Genomic DNA, 17875 nt, shown 5'->3' on the forward strand with positions numbered 1-17875 from the left:
TGGATTTCTGCAGTAGCATTTGACGAGAACTACATCTCCTGACTGTTATTCCAACTGTTCTAGTGCCCTAAGGATTTCTGTAGATCTAGCATCATTCTCAAGAGGTTACAGGCAAAAGTACCCTCAAAGGCAACCTATAGATAAACAGGAACATCTATTGAGGAATTATTTCACCTTTTTTTTTTTTCTAATAAAGTTTGACCTAAATTTGAACTTATCTTAGCAAAGACATGTCCTAAGACTGTCTAGCAACCTTTGACTGTCATTCATGACACAGCCAGGTTCAGGAAAGGCACATCTTCATGCAGTCTCAAAAAGACTCACTTGGGGTGTCTCTCAGAGGAGCAGTACTTTGACACAGGAAAGACAGAAGAAGCATGCATTTTTTTCCCCATGTGGCAGGAAAATTAACAAAATACATTTACTTCTCTGAAGAATTAAAAATAAAAGAAAGATGACAGAAATTAGAAAGCATGCTATCGTTTTCTGATAATTCTTGGGTAAACTGTAAATTTGGGCATAAGTCTGGAGGGTAACTGGAAAAACAAGAGCTGAATTAACCATGACATAAGCTGAAGATTATTGGGAAAAAGTTCTGCTTCTGTTCATTCCTGCCTCACAATTCTCTAGTAGGTTGTCTCAGCTATAACACAATAGAACACAGTGCAAGCAGGCAGAGCAGGACACCACTAGTACCTGGAAGTAGTTTAAATCTGACCAATACTTTCAGAGGTCTCAACAAATCAAAAGTAGCATATTGGTTTATTCATTATCCCTGAATACCTGCACTTCTTATTTTGAATGGCTTTTTGAATTAAATGTACTAGAGAGTGCATCTCCAACACTTCTGTGAATTGTTTGATACCAATATCGTATTTATCACTGTTAATTTATTTGGTCTGCTTGCTGGTACAACTAATAAGGTAAGGGAGACAAACCCAAAGCTCAAAGTAAGATAGTGAAAGGGATTCTTTTTCACTTCACTTTGTAGCAGGCCTCAAGAGAGAAAAACAATGGTGGGGATTCGATAACCACATAGATTCTCCTCCTCTATCCATTACAATATTTGCTTCTGATTAACTCTCTAAACCACAGTCTCCTTGCAGAGTGCAACAACATTAAAACAAAACAGATGTGAGAAAATTGACTTTAGAATGAATTTCATGCAAGTTAAAATAAATGGAAAGTTATAGCCCCAACTTGTAATGGAAAACTGATACACATCAGAATTATCACCCATCCACATACTTCTGCTCAGCCAAGATTTTTAAACTAAAAACTACGTATGACTCAGTTACCAAATCCTCCTCAGCTGTATGCTTTATCAAAATTCCTTAGGGGGTTTTCTTGCTTCTTGCATTTCTACAAACCTCACCTTGCTTACAGCAGAGGCAAACATTTGTAGAATTCAGATTATTATCAGAAATCATGGGACTGCTCAGTGTATAATCCTTCCCCACCACAGCAAGCATATGCTAAGTGTCTTCACCTGTGGCTTATGGTTCCCCATTTTATATTCATGGAGGTTGTGCTTGTTATTATGATGCCAGCTCCTCTCACTGCCTGTAACATCATCAAGTGCTTTCCACACATTATGTTGGAGCGAACATCATCACAGCTCACCTGCTTCTGCTGTTGGCTCTCTCCACTTCATTTCAAAAGAAGCTTCTCTTTTACTTCATAAGGCCCCTTCAAATGTTTCCTTAAAGCTCTCCCTTTCTGTGACACACAAAGAATACTTATCACACTTAGGCTACTGACAAGCAGAAATCAAACAAAACCAAGCACACAGACCATTATTATTATCTCTTTGTACTCTCCTTTCTGTCTGTATGCCATTTACAACATATAGTAGTAGATAACTGTAGAGTCCTGGTTTGAGATTATAATCCTGGAGATTATGTAAGCAATTATAACACAAATAATAAATTAATTCTTGCAGCATGGGATGGAATACTTGTGCACATGTATTATTTCAGTTGTCACAATACAGGTTTTGGAAGAAATCTAAATATATGTAGTTGCTCTGCTTGTGCCATTACCTATTTTAATCACAATTACAGTTAGCACATGGTTGCAGCAACAGCTCTACGCTTCCACTCGAAAATCCTGGGTTTAGCAATTCATGAACTGCATCTAAAAATATATATCCTCATTTGAAAATTGGCATTCAAGCTAGAGTTTTCAAGCAGTTCCTGTTTAAGCATATTTAGTTAGTTCAGCAGCTTTATCTCACAGCACAAAAGATACATTTGTTCCAGAAAACATTTTGTTTTTCCATGTTCAAGAGTGACTTTGGCGATATTGTCCTGTATTTCAATTATCTCTAAGCTTTTAAAAAAAGATCGTTCATTTACTGTATATCAGCTTTGTACTTCCTTATGCTTTGACAATACGCTTACACTGAGTAAAAGTAGGAAGCCACCATTTGTAGTCATATGGATTAGAAAAATAACTGTAGCATGCCAGAAATGTATGGAAATAGCTGGTCCCTTGATTTCCTTTGGAAATAGGCACTGAAGACTAGATTTAAACACTTACTACAGAACAAAATGGCTTTGGCCTTCCAAGTTAAATAAGCATCCAGCCAGCAGAATGGCTTCCCGATTGCTAACAGCACAATAAAAGGGAGTTCTCTAAGATAATGTAAAACTCTTCCAGAGAATGAAGGTCCCAAGTTGCTTAGAACCTCTTCTAGCTCATTTGTAATTCCTTGTTCCAGTTATTTCCCCCTTTTTCTCAAACCCAAGAAGATTCTACGATGTGTAGACATTTACTGCAGCCCATGGAGGACTGTTAGAACCTCAGAATGGCTGAGCAAAGTTATAGAGTTGTCAGTGACTCCATCAACTCTTCTGCACTTTTCCTACAAGATCTGTCGAACTACAGGGGAGGAATTAAAAAAGAAAGGCCCAGTTGGGCTGGCTTGGGATTTTGACCAGAGATTTCTAAATGTAAAAATTTTCAACCAATCAATACTGCTTACCTAAGGACTAGTTTGCATTGCTTCCTGGAACCTGCTAATGGTCTGAATGGGGATGTGGCAGCCGTCAATATTTAGAAAGGAGACAGCTGCCCTCTGTAAACCTCATAAATTTAATTGCCACTGAAGTTCATTCAGCAATTTATTCAAACATTCCAAAATGTGTGGTTACACAGGCTTAGAACAGCATAACCACTATTCTCTTAGCTTGATTCTTCGTAGATATGAAGTGTTGTTCACAATACATACGTGTACTTTTGCCTTCTGCCAAATAATGCAGGCATATACTATCTGTAAGGATGTCAAGTGCATAACTTAATAGTTATTTGATTAATTTGAGTATCCCATGGCAAGAAAAAAGTATTATTTACTTACTAAAATGGGTGATGTAAAAGTAAAGAAGCAAAAATAATGGGTCAAATTTCCAGAAAAAATTCACTACAAATTATTTTCAAATTACGTACACAAGTAGAAAATATAATTATATGTGCAAATTTTTTGAGTGGAGATCACACCAGTTTCCACATAGGAAAATCCCCTAGGGAGGTAGACTGCTCATCTGGACTATTGACTGGGCTCAGGAAGCCAAGATTTTTAAACAACAGTTGTTAGTAATTTATTAATACATGAATATGACTCTGAGGTTAAGAACTAAAGCACAGAAAATAAAATCCTAAGGGAATAAGATATGACTAATGGGAATATTCATTGTCTTTGAATTTTTCTTTACATTATCACAGTCATGCTTTGTTGACTTCAGCAAATTGCATTGCTGCCTAGCAGCATTATTATCTTAACTCTAAAATATTTAATTAAGGTTTTCTTGAATAGAATTAATTAGAAAAATGTGATGGTATTCCCCTGGTATGATCCTGACTTCATTCTTTACTTCTTTATTCTTCCACTTGCCAGAAAGAACTGGAAACACTGCACTCAGTTCCACTGAATCAGCTCTTTCTTGTAAAACATACAGAATCACGACTGGCTAGACTAATTTATTAATTATAGAATGAGTCTTTCTTGAGATGGCTACAGGAAAATTTCACCTTATATGAAATATTCATATTTTCCTTCAATAAAACTTTTTTTTTTTGCTTCCAAGACATAATTCTAAAAGGAGATGGTTATTAATTAGCATTGTGAATTACTATAAGTGTGAAATACTACTGGATAAAGGTTTTAATTTGTAGAGTGGGTCAAGCTTACATATCTGTGTTAATTTATGTAGTTTTGATTTTTTAATTCTGCTATCCAAAGAACAAATCAGTTCTGCTAATATTTGCAGAAGTCAAATTCCATTGTTTTGCAACAAGCAAACATTACAAAACTGAAATTACTGCCTAGACATGAAGTTCTAAAAATGTCAGTTGTCTATGTAGAAATTAAGATAATTCTAAAATCAAGGTTTTAACTTATATTGACTCTAAACATCAATGGGCTAAAAATACTACATGGTTAAGTCATCATTTGTCCAGATCACCCAATTCAAAAAAGTGGTAATCAAATCACAGTAGTTAAAAGAACTAAGATTTATTTATTAACCTTTTTAATAGAAAATTAAACTGGTTTAGCTTCTTATTCTTCTTTTATTCCCAGCACACAGCAGTAAGATTGAAACAGTTGGCAGAGATCTTTCTACCCAATTTGGTTTTAGTCCCTGGTTATGGTTATTAGCTAAAGCCCTAAAATCAATTTAGCTAGTCTTAAATAGCTTCCTAAATTCCATATGCAGTGCTATTACACAATTGCAAAATTAAGCTTTGTGCTTTGTATTTGTGCAGCCAGTCCAATACATTTCACAGGATGGAGACTCCACAATGGAGCCCTCTGGACTTGCAGCCTCCCTCACCACTGGCCCCCCTTTATGTTTCTCAGGTATTTTACTTGATGAATCTCTTATTGTGATTGATGAAATGTCAGCAAGTTTCGGGCACTGCTGATTGATAAAGAGAGTGATCAGGTCCTTATCTGTGGGCAGAATGATTTCATAAAGAGATTGTCATTTCTCCTAAAGGTAGGAAAGTAGTTAGAGAAAGTCCTGTAGAGGATGACTTTAGTGCTACAGTCACAACTGCAGTCATATGGTAGAAAAGGTAAAAAAGAGAGTCTATCTGCCTTTACAGAAAAACAGGATGCTTATTTTAAATGAATAGGTGATAGCCATATGATCTACTCTGGGTATTATTTCCCAGTCTAGGCATTCACAAGCTCACAGCAACAGCTGCAAGCTTCATTGTTAAGACTTTCATTCACCCCAAAGCATCTTGTGTTCCCTGAACATGCTGGAAATCAGCTGAACAAACCCACAATCAGTAGCCCTATCACAGCACTAGGCATAGTTGCTAAGGGAAAATAAATGAAGCTTCGTTAATTTTTACTGTGGTTTATACAACATTCAATAAAAAAGAAGTAATAGTAAAGATCTGCTTTTACATTTAATTGACCTAAGCTCCACACAATATAAACCCATTAAAGCATATGCCAAGGACAAATTGCCATTTGAGCTGTCCTCTCACAGCCCATTGTTGCCATAGCTGTCATTTTTTCCAATACATTCTTTAAAAATTAAATTGCACACAGATTGACATCATGGTAGTATTAGCAACATAGAGTATGAGCCCACAGAATTTATATATCTACCAAGACATAAATTGCAATCTGCATAAAAATAATAAAATAACTGAACCAATAGTACCATAATGAGTTTCTTAAAAATAGAATATAATAAAACAATTGTGTGAAGAAGCATTTATTTAAAATTAATTACTTACCTTGCCTCATTTTGTTGACTGTTTTCATAACACTTTAATGCCTTCAATTATAAATATCAGTGTAATGGAGTAAGTGCTAAGAATGAGATTCCTCACTGTTGTTATTGTTCATTCCAGTCATTGTTCTAAGTCAACTATTTCACTTAAACTAAACTTTCAGACCAACTTCAAACCTGATACATGTCCATTTGTTTATTGATTTCAGGTAAGACAGGACCAGGGTAAAAATAATTGCAAATTATTTTCTTTTGTGTGTTCCAGGTATCCAATTCGGATTTCTTTCTGAGAGACTTAGATGTAAGTTACTTCAAAGCTGTCACTACCTCTGACTCAAAATGTCTTTATCATTCACTGAGTAAATATTTCTTTCTTTCTTTCTTTCTTTCTTTCTTTCTTTCTTTCTTTCTTTCTTTCTTTCTTTCTTTCTTTCTTTCTTTCTTTCTTTCTTTCTTTCTTTCTTTCTTTCTTTCTTTCTTTCTTTCTTTCTTTCTTTCTTTCTCTCTTTCTCTCTTTCTCTCTTTCTTTTCTTTTCTTTTCTTTTCTTTTCTTTTCTTTTCTTTTCTTTTCTTTTCTTTTCTTTTCTTTTCTTTTCTTTTCTTTTCTTTTCTTTTCTTTTCTTTTCTTTTCTTTTCTTTTCTTTTCTTTTCTTTTCTTTTCTTTTCTTTTCTTTTCTTTTCTTTTCTTTTCTTCTTTCTTCTCTATTTATCCAGTATTTCTCATTATAGTTTTGTATTTCTTTCCCTTCCTTGTTTTCTACTGATCTGGAATTCCAGTACAAGTCAATCCTAAGCACAAAAATGGTGACAGGTCTATATAAACTTCAGAATACTAATAACCTCCAGCTGCTAAAAGAAAGACAATTAAGTAGCAATCTTTAGTTTATAGGCCTATCCTGACACTTCATGATTTTGGAGAATGCAAAAAATCCACATAAATGTCATTCATGCTTGACCTGCTCTTACATAAATGAACAATGTAATAAAGAAATCTGCAATGCATCTTACTTCAGATTAGACCCAGGCAAAAGCACTCTTCTTTTAGCAGTCATCAATACTAAGATTTGCTCATGTGGTGTCAAATCTTTGTGCTATAACACATATAGCTGAAAACAAGACACAAAATTAATAAGTACAGGGAATTTAATGAGCTGGTATAATCATATAGGTGTTTCACACTGGTCTTAAAGCTGTCTGTGTGGTAAGTATTTCTTGTCAAACTTAGACATGCAATTTCAGTTTTCAAATTAAAACAGCATTGGGTTTTGATCTGATTTTGGAACACCTTCATATTTTTACTGTATCTGGCTGTCAAACTACTTATCATAATAATAAATTATATGAAATTATATAAAGTACTTTAGTAATTAAGGGCAAAAGCAGAATATCATGATGTATTTCAACATTTTGTATTTCAATGAAATCGCCACCATTTTCTTAATAGCTATTGCAATTCTGGTGGAGATATCAATCATATAAAAAAAACTAAACCAAATAATTAACTAGACAAACGACATCAGCAAATTCAGACCCTTTAGAGTTTTGCCAGGGAAAACTGTGACTAGTGAAACTAGATACAAAATCAATCACTGAATAATGTGGGCTTGGCAGAAAGGAGTCAGAGAAAACTCATGAATCTGGGAATATGTGCCTGAGGACATGGACAGGTTTAGTAAATAAGAGCCCATGCCTGCTTGAGATGAAGAGGCAGGAAATTCCCCCTGGGCTCCTACCCTCAAAGGAAAGAGGACTTGTAGTACTAGAAATCTTTGGCATAGTGTTTAGGGTTAGTTGTTGATGGATAAGGGAAGAAGATGAATGAGGAATCAGCTTTTGTGTACAAGGTCAGCATCAATTCTGTGTGAGACGGGGTCTGAGAAGGCTGGTGCAAAGAGTAAGTAAGGAATCAGGGAACCTGGATGCTGGATGAGAAAGAGAGCACTCCAGCATCCTTGTGCCTGCCTGGGAGAGGGCATCATTCCCAAGTCTAACTACTACATTTTTCATTCATTAAAGCAAGCAGTCAAATTCCCTTTTAATTTACTGAGAGCACGTTTTAAAACATAACCTTAGCCTTTAGCTTTTGCTACCTACTCTCAATATGGCATTCTACACTTTCAAGTCTAGGCATCTGGGAAAATGTTTTGATTTCCTAAGGGTTTTTTCTGAAGTTAGATAATAAATTTCCTGTTAATTGAGCTCATGGAGATGGTATATGAAGGCTGATGTGTTAGGTCTCTCTTACTGCAGAAGACATCCAATTATGTAGGGAAGACATGAGAAAGGAGCCACTAGTACCTGGGCATCCCCCCTTGAGCCTTGTGAGGTCCTCTGTTTCTAAAAATAGCTACAGCCCAGCACGGAAGGAGAAGGAAGGGGAATATTTTCCTCCCATGAGAATGAGTTTCTTGAAGATTTCTTCTCTCAGTACACTCTTTTCTCTCAAACTCTTACCACATAAGCTAAATCCTGGAAGAAAGGACAAAGTTGGTACCACAGACAGTATTTGCAGGTATACTTAGTGACTGAGGTGAATTAAAAATAGTGGCCAATGTGAAAAGCTGTAAAAATATGTGGCAAGTGTTATGTGATTGATACTCACTGAGTGTCCAGGCAATAAAATGGCAAATAAAATTGAGTAGAGATTACCATAAAGTGATATGTATGGGAAGAAACATTTCCAGCTTAACGTATACAGTGGTACACCTAGAGTAGATAATTACCATTATGGCCTGAAATCATGTCATATAAATAGATACTTCTATGAAAATACTGCCTCACAGCTAAACAGCTGTCAAAGCAGACAGAAAGTTAGAAATTATTAGGAAGGAATATGAAAAAAAAACCCTAAATAGCACTATGCTATCATTAAAAAAATTTAAGGTGTCCCACATCTTGAATATGATGTGTAATTTTCTTCATCCATGACAGAAATGATAAAATAAATCAAGGGAATGGCAATAAAGAGGGTGCAGAGTATCAAAGAAGTTCAGTATGAGAAAATGGAAAACACATTCTGGATAACAGCTGACCTAGAAGAAAAAGAAAAATGTTTATAAAACCCTGTGTAGAAAGGACGTAGGAAGTAGGGTATGATTTTTACTGTCTTTTTCAATAGAAGCAACTTCAAATGAAACAAACAGGTAACAGATTCAAAATAAACAAAATAAGTATCTTTTGTATGCATGCATACATAATTACCTGTGAATCTCCCTAAATGTTGCGGATTCTGAAAGTTCACATAAATTAAAAGCCGTTTGGACAAACTTACCATAGCAAAATCTGTTCCAGGCTTTTAATGTAAATGCACCTCCTCTCTTGTGAGATGTGAAAGATCATGAAACCATCAAGCCACAATAGGCTGAGAACGGAGGAGAGCAAAAGGTTCCAAATTACTCGGTAGCTACTGTTACCACTAGGATATTATGTGGGCTGGGAATATTAACACCATTCAAAAGAGGATCTACAATTGCATTTTAGGAGCCCCAAACCTGTAGGTCTGACTGGACTCAGAAGACTGAAGCAGGACATTGCCAGCTCCCAAACTTCCCCTGACCACTCCCAGGGACAGAGAGGTACAGTTTTGGGGGGGGCCAGAAACCACCCCGTGACCTTTTCTGGTACAATGGGGAGCTTTTGCAAGTTTAGACAAAAGCTCAGTGTTGGAGGGTAGAGTCAAACTGGCCTTCTTCACTTTATGCCTGCTTTTGATAATGAGTCATTGATTAGCTGAAGTCCTCTATCATTATCTTTCTTAGTAATGAGAATTATAAAGCAAAGACACGGGGAAAAATGCACATTTCTCACGGGGAGCTATGTGGCTTTTCCCTAGATATGTTTTTAGAGGGGCACTGCTCTTTTAACAAAAGAGGTGTTTCTGCTCCTTGAGGAAGTGCAGCTCCCACTAGAGTCAATGAGGGAAAGGGAAAGTGCAATCTTCTTTAGGAAGTCAAAACAAATGCCATCCCCAAACCCCAAAGCCCACAGACAGAAGCAGGGATTCAGACCCTGTGTCTGCAGAGGCTGAGTGAGATTAGCAGCAGTGCACAGACAGCCTGTGTGGTTTCTATAGTAATAATGGTTTGTTTATTTGTCAGCTATAGCATTGATACACTTTCCAGTTATACTGCCTTTCCCATAATCTGCATGTCCTTCCCACCTGCTAAGAAGATATTTATGAAAAATTTCAGATATAGGGGCAATAGCCTCTATGCTGAAGAAGACAGCATTGTCCTTAATGGAAGCTAGAAATGATTTAATATTATTGGCTGTAGAGGTTATTGTCTCTTTGTCTTCCCACTTCAGTGTGCTCAGAAGCCTAGCAATATCTTTTCTTCAAAGTTCAGAAGATTAACTGAAATGCTTAGGACTGTCAAAATACATGGAACACAATTAGTATCTATGTGGAGTAATGGATATGGAACATATGAACACTTCACAATAATTGAATGCAACAACCTAAGGTAACAATACCCACAGACATAAATCTGCAGCGTTAGACTTTTTGGAACAGTTTGTTTCTTTACATTTACAGTGCTGCAAATTATGCTGTTGATCCTGTTGTTGCAGCAAAATCATGACCAAATTCAAATAGACCACGAGTGGCTTAAATCAGTCACCACCAGGTGTTTCCTATACTACTGTGAAACAACAAATGTCATCAACATAAATTAAGAACAGGTAGTATTTTAGAAAGCTAGATGTCAACGTTACTATAGTATTATTGACATTAAAATGGAAAATACTAAAAGCTTGGCATTAGCAGACATTGTAATACAAATTAATTGTACAAATCCCAGGCTGGATACCACCACACCGTGTCCTAACTGCCAAGTATAGCATATCTTCCCTACCAGTGGATCCCTCAGCCTACAGACTGTCACCTACTGGAGGAACCTAGCACAACTGTGGAGTGCAGTGGAAGTCAACCCCTGCATTCTTGGTGAGATAGATCTTAGCTACACCTCCTGGCATTGTTTTTACAGTTCTCTGCTAATTACGTTTTTCATTTCTTCTACAAAATTTATTACTTACCAGGTGCTGCTCTTTTCTGAAATGTTTGTGTAAGTAGCTTTACACTCATTTGTCAAATAAATTAACCTGACATATTCTTTAATACCTTTATTTTTTCTAACTAATTGTAAATCATTCATCCTCAGACAAATTTAATCCTTAATGCTCTGCTGGATTTTAATCAAATAATAAAACTAGTGATACAGAAACCACAATAGGATTTTAAATCACTACAGATTATCTGGATAACATTACAAATGCCATCTTGTCACATGTCCAAAGATTGGACTTACAAAATGTCTTTTTACTGACAGAGATGGGTTGAGCCTAGCTGGACACCATGTGCCCACAAAAGTCTTTCTGTCACTCCCCTCCTCATCTGGACATTGGAGAGAAAATATAACTAAAGGCTCCTGGGTAAAGATGAAGACAAAGGAGATCACTCAGCAATTACTGTCATGGGCAAAACAGGCTCAACCTAGGGAAATTAATTTAATTTATTATCAATCAAATCAGTGTAGTATAATGAGAAATAAGAACAAATCTAAAATTCACCTTCCCTCCACACTTCCATCTTGCCAGGCTCGTGTTTATTTGTGAATTCTCCATCTACTCACCTCCAGTAGAACAAGGGGATGGGGAGAAGGGGTTTTGGTCAGTTCCTCACGTGCTTCTGCCAGTCCTTCCTCCTCAGGGGAGGATTTCTCACGCTCTTCCCCTGCTCCGGCATGGGGTCTCTCCCACCGGAGACAGTCCTTCAAGAACTTCTCCAACGTGGATCCTCCCCATGGGCTGCAGGCCAGGAACCTGCTCCAGCACAGGCTTCCCACAGGGTCACAGCATCCTGCAGGCATCCCCCTGCTCCACGGTGAGGTCCTCCATGGGATATCTGCTCCACAGTGGATATCCATTGAGGGACAGCTGCCTCACCATCATCTGCACCATAGGCTGCAGGGGAATCTCTGCTCCAGTACCTGGGAAATGTGAAATCACATGCAAACTGAAACTGAAACTGAAACCAAAAGTGAAGAGTGAAATTAGTTAGTTAGAGCACAAGTGCAACTATTGTAGAATATTTAATAGAAACAGTAGATTTGCAAACACCTGCAAGCCACTTCCTAAGAAGCAAAATTATATACATAACATAGCATGTTACGCCTTAATAACTTCAATTCTTTTTGAGTGTTTTTGCTTTTCATTATAGCCCTTATTGTCTGGCTGGCTTTTCACATGCAACCACTTTACAGACTGAAGAAGCATATCTTCACAACATTCTCTACAACAATGTATTTGCTGACAAATGGAACAGCCAGTAATTGCAAGATTCCTCATGTCCACAGGCTGAGTCTCTGGCAGAAGGTCAAGTTCTTTTCAGAGTCAACTACAAAGCTCTTTTATCTACCTAGAACAGGTCTTTTTAATACTTGTTTCCCATTTACACTGAGAACAAATTTGCAGGTTTCCACTGGTACCTCAGGTACAAGTATATAGTGCCACTACCAAGTTAAGTTATTGCTGGCATTCCAATCCTCCAGGCTTTTTGCATCACTTCTACATGCTGGTATATAGCTCTGAGTGAATCACACAGAATGCAGAGAATTAGTTCAGTTAGCAAAAATCCACTAGAAAATAGTTAATTTTAATTAAATTGAGCTGCTGATCTGCTTTACTGTGTTTCCTGCACAAATAGCTATAGATACAGAAGTGGGTGACTTGGGATGGCACCACTGCCACATTTAAAATTTATTCTCCTTTTTCACACTAAAATGCAGTGTATATATGAGTGCCAGTTAGATGATCCAAAATTTTTCCTTTCCTAAAGAATATATGCCCAGTATATCTGAGACAGTTTTCTACTCTCCTCTCAGTTCATGGACTAAATTACTGTGTAAGTGTTAAGTCAAAGTTGCACTGCCTTCCTGCCTTCCAAGAAAAGGTTTGTTTTAATTGGTACACTAGTACCAATGAATCAATTATTTCACTGTTTTGCTGTGCAGTCCACATATATCTAAGTGCTTAATTCACAGAATCACAAAATATGCTGATATGGAAGGGAACCACAAGATTAATGTAGGATTTATTAAGTATATTTTAATATACTGGCAAATTCCCAGTTTGTTATTGCTTAATGAAATAATAACAAAGTTAGAATGTGCTAGATTATTTTTTGGTATTAATTTATTTTTGCTATTAATTTAACTTTTACACAGAAATATACATCTTATCATAACCTTAACATCATTATAGAGCAAAGAAGATGGAATATTGTAAGTTGAGCTGATTTTAAAGTCCTCCAGTCTAGGTTAATAGTCTCTCTTCTTCTAGACAAACAAAACAGAAAGACAAGATTATTTCCTTTATTTAGGACCCATCCTCTGACAGGAGTAAACAATGAACAATCCTTCTTGGAACAAAGCTATATCCTGAAAAGTGTTATGCCCTGATCTTAGTCCAGCAGCTTGGTATCCAAAGACTTGGATGAATGAGGGCCAGAGCGCTCAGCATCTTCCAGAAGGGAGTTCATAGTGAGGCAGCCTCTGCAGGAAACAGGATCACTGCTCTTTAGAAATGAGCAGGCTGTTACAACACATGGTTCAGTTACCAGTGAAAAAAAATAAAAGAAGCTAAATATAAAGGCAGATTTGAAGTCTTCACTTCCCGCAGAGCCTATTAATATATCTTGAATTTAAACCTATGGTATCCAGGAATCTGGATCACCATTTGAGAGAAAGTATTTTGAGGTAGCAAACATATTTTTAGAGACTACAGGAAAGGCTCATCATGCTACAAATTCATATGAATGCCATCTCTAGGTGTAAGGGAGAAGATTCAGGAGCTAAAACTATGAGACATGCTGTACCTTAACCCCAAGTGAAATAACAGAACTACTACTAAGGAGCCTTCGGTGAGAAGGGAAAGAAGACTGAGAGCTACTGCAAGGCTGACAAGAGCTGCAGAGCATTGCTAACAACTTTGGGACATAAATCAATAATACATACTATTCCAAAGCCATTGATGTCTTCATACTGTCTCTCATCAGAAATAAGTAAGAAAGAAGAACCGTGAGATTTACAGCTGTAGCCTGGAGTAGACAGGCAAGATAAAGGATATATACTTCATATATTGCATTTTTCTTTTGTAAAATGTGACATAGCTTCTCAAAACTACATTACAGTAGAGTCCATGAAGAAAATGTGGCCAAGGGAAAAAAATCAGAAACTGAAGCCATGGCTGAGATAGAAATTGCATTTTATTTCTTTTAAACATCAGTATTATATTCTAGGATGAACTGTCTCAGGACTGCTTGATTCACAAACCCCTTTAGAAATACTTGCTGGAACACAAAAAGTGCCTCCCAGCTATTAAAGAAAGTGGGTCACTGGTTTCTGCATTCAGATACATTCAAGTAATTTGTCTTTTTAAACTTTAAATGTCTTATTGTATACAGTCATCAGTAATGAACACGCATGCACTTTGCTGCACATGAAAATAGTGGCTGAGACACCAAATGTTTGATAAACTGCACGTGCACTATCCATTAATTCTCTCTGACAATTTATAGGCAGAGCTTTCAGGTTATCTAAATATAAACTTGCACATAGCTTCAGAGCTTGGAGAGTTCACACCCTTTTTGAATGCAGGCAGCCTTTCTTCTCCATGAATTCCCATTAGGCCTCTATAGTGCACTTGCCAAAAGGCTGAAGCTCAGCAGGTGTGGTCTTTCTGTAAATATTTCCCAGTGGAAGTTTAATGTGAACCTCTCACACATATAAAAATATAATATGCAGGGAAATGTTTGCTGGATAAGGATCTCAGAGGGGAAGGGACTATGTCTTTACATATACACTAGCTATGTGTATTTGAAAGCTGCTTAATCATTTAAAGGCACAGTTCTAGAAAAGCTATAGGCTTATTCTGGAAACCAAAGGAGATTCAGGGTACCCAACACTTAGCATTATGTTTCGCAAAACAAAAATAAAAAAGTGCAACTACATGTTTCCAGGTAGGTGCCATGAAGATTATTCACTTGCTCTTTACAAAATAGTTTGTAGATTAAATGTTGTGCAAATGCTACATGTAATTGAACATACTCTCAATGCAACTTTGCACTGTCACTCTTGTTAGGACACAGTGATTACTGTGGTGCTCCTCTGAGAGGGAGATTGCATTTCTCACAGATTCTGCTCCTGACCCAACCATAGTGGGTGACCTTATAGCTAAAACCAAACATACCAACATCTGGCCTGAGAGCAACCATGTTATACTATTTGATTTATCTTTTAAAGAGAAGTTAAAATTGATATCTTATAATGAAAGGAAGTTACCCTCCCCCTTTCAGCTGAGCAATCTGTTCAAGGGTCTGAGTCTGGACTCACTGCACATCCCACGTAGCTAATTCTTAGAACAAACAATTCCTTTGGGGTCTAAAACACTCACTGGATTCTGACTCAGTTGGAATAAATAATTTCTAGCAGGAAACAAATTAAATTAGCTCAGTTTTGAGGCACACATGATCAGAGAAGTAAAAGCAAGTACGTAGTATAATTTCATTATAAGGAAACTGACTATATTCAGTTACAAGAATTACAGGAAGATGCTGCCTTTATGGAAGCACTGTGTGAACCATTAGCTCCTTCCTTCTGCAAAGCTCCTTTCTAGACCACCTATATTTCACTAGTTAATGCTGTATTTACATCACACAGTGGAAAAAAATGGGGATTTTTGCACTAGAGGCAAGTAATTTTTTTTTAAATTCTAGTAACAAAAGGGGAAAAAAGCGCACCATCTTTAGGTGGCTGTTTAATGAGGTAAGATCTGTCACCTTATGATGGAGAAGCACTATTTCATGTGATAAAGAACACTGACCTTTCTCTTTAACATATTCTAGTGGTACCACATACATCCTTTTTTTTTCCTCATGTCCAAATCCATCACCTGCAGTCTGTATTACAAAAGATAAATGAATACTAAACCTTAGGCCAATGGCATCTCCACCACTGTGATTTCTGGGAACATAGCCCACATTCATTGGCTATATAATGACTGGACTTGCTTTGGGACACCATTGCTTTGCTAGAAGACTGTTGCCCCTCCTCATCCTCCGTGCAGATGTATTTGAAAGTATTTGTCAAAACCCTTAATGTTTGGTTTTCTATTTGCTTTTTTCAGTTTTCTGCTAGAGCATTAACTAGTAAGCTGCTGTGATCTATTCTATACAGGACTTGAATATGACAACCACTTCATGGACAGCCACAATAAATTCATAACTGCCTCTCTGCAGACCAGTGCTCCTAACACATGGAATTAGCACAGTACAGCAGGATCATCATTATGCATTTCAATGACAAGTTGGTTCATACATCTGAGTAGTGCAGCAGTACATTGCTATAGTGCTCCACAGTACAGCTATGTGCACATTGCATCCATCTCCTGCAGGCCTGGTTAGTGTTGGCCAACCAAGCATTAAAACTGTTGGGGTAACAGAGATTCTTTGGTTTGGCCACAGATTACAGGCATCAGAAGTAAATCAAGCTCTGGCTTTCACAGAACAGGGAGCTCATACTGCACAGGGAACAAGGGAACAATACTCGTACCATTAGTTCAGTTACCACAGATAATGTCACCTGCAGCATTTTTTCACTGTCAGGGCAAGTTCATAGAAGAACTTTTCCATACAGAAAAGATAAATAATACCAGGATTTTGAGAAAGTCTTGTCTTTTCTGACTCATGAAACTTGTCTTTGTTGCCAAATGGAGCTTGGCGAAAGAAAGTCTGACTGTATGCTTACAGCTGCAGGGAGGGAAGCAGAGTGAGATGCAGAGAGAGAGAGTTTCAAAAGTCCTTTCAATAGCAAATGAATGAGTAACGAAATGGCAGATTATATTCAATCCAAATACTAAACATACACTATGGATTGCTTTAATTTACTTAGCACCATTTATGAAAGAGGCCTCTGAGTCATTGTAGCTGCTGTAGTTCCCACAGCAGTGCCTTCATTTTGAGGCATGTCACAGTATAGACTGCATAGGCTGTATAGAGGTGGGATTTGCTGAAAATTAATAACATTCTCTTTTAATGGAGATTTAGAGGTTTTGGGTAAAGCCATAAGGGAAACCTATGTGAGCATTTGTTAGATTTATGAGGACTGTACAAGCAGTAATGGTAGGATAGACTAATAAGTACTTGTATGTTTATTTACATATTTATTTATTGTATGTAAACACTTAAACACATTTTGAGTAATGTTTTTCTTCAAGAAGTCTCTTCTTACCAGTATGAATCAATATAACAGCTCACAAACTTAAGCAAGAAGACACCTGATTATTTGCCAGGTAAGATATCTAATGCTGTGAAGTAATGTTATCAGTCTACTTCTAAAATTTCTCATTCACTCATATTTCTCCCTACAAATTTGCCCAAATTTGTTTAAATTTTGGATAATGTTTCCTTAAATAAATAAACCGTGCCCTTCAACTGTCCCTTGCAGTCAATTATATTAACTAGGACAGCTATTCTTTGGACATTTTATAAGACACTGAAACTCTCATCTGAACTAGGCCACCAACTAATTGTTATGCACAGGCAACAACGCCACATTATTTCTGAAACTCTGTCATTCTTGCCCTGTAACTGCAAATCCACGGTAATGGTGAATTATCTTGTACATGACCACTTGAAACCAGAAAATCTGCTGTTTAAACAAAGTCTCTGTTATTTCTTTTCTTTTGCACAACAGAAAATAACACTGGACATTTTTACAAATTAAGGTCATATAGCTGTCCTTTGTAAAAGGACATAATGCTATTTGGAAAATATTGTCAAACTTCAAAATGACCAGGTTAGTTCAACTTCAAAATACCGTCTTAGAAATACAGCATCCTTTTGGGGTTTTGGTATGGGAAGTTATTGTTATCTCTCTAGAAATCTTTATTAGATGCTTGTTAGCTTCATATTAAGAATTTATGGTATCCAGAACCACTGTACTAAAGCTATCATCTCCAGACCTTTGAGGGCCTCTATAGAGCTGTATAGAAAGACTCTGGATGACAAAGTGAACAGATCTATCAGTGATAAAGTTCATGGGACATTGATTGCTACTACCTGATTGACC

General features: G+C 36.9%; 1 protein-coding gene across 28 annotated transcripts in view; it reads right to left on the reverse strand.

Moving 5' to 3' along the window:
* Positions 1 to 17875, reverse strand: part of PRSS35 (serine protease 35) — a 45175-nt gene that overhangs the window by 19157 nt on the left and 8143 nt on the right. For 6 of the 28 annotated variants that reach the window (XR_015802631.1, XR_015802621.1, XR_015802632.1 and 3 more), the window contains exons 1-2: positions 6759 to 11374; positions 1624 to 6539 (exon numbers count right to left, since the gene is read on the reverse strand). The gene's annotated coding sequence lies outside the window, so the exon portion shown is untranslated. The other 22 variants (XR_015802636.1, XR_015802634.1, XR_015802633.1 and 19 more) reach the window with 15 other exon arrangements.

The sequence above is a fragment of the Sturnus vulgaris genome, chromosome 3, assembly GCF_052056855.1.
Source record: "Sturnus vulgaris isolate bStuVul1 chromosome 3, bStuVul1.hap1, whole genome shotgun sequence".
Classification (NCBI taxonomy): Eukaryota; Metazoa; Chordata; class Aves; order Passeriformes; family Sturnidae; genus Sturnus; species Sturnus vulgaris.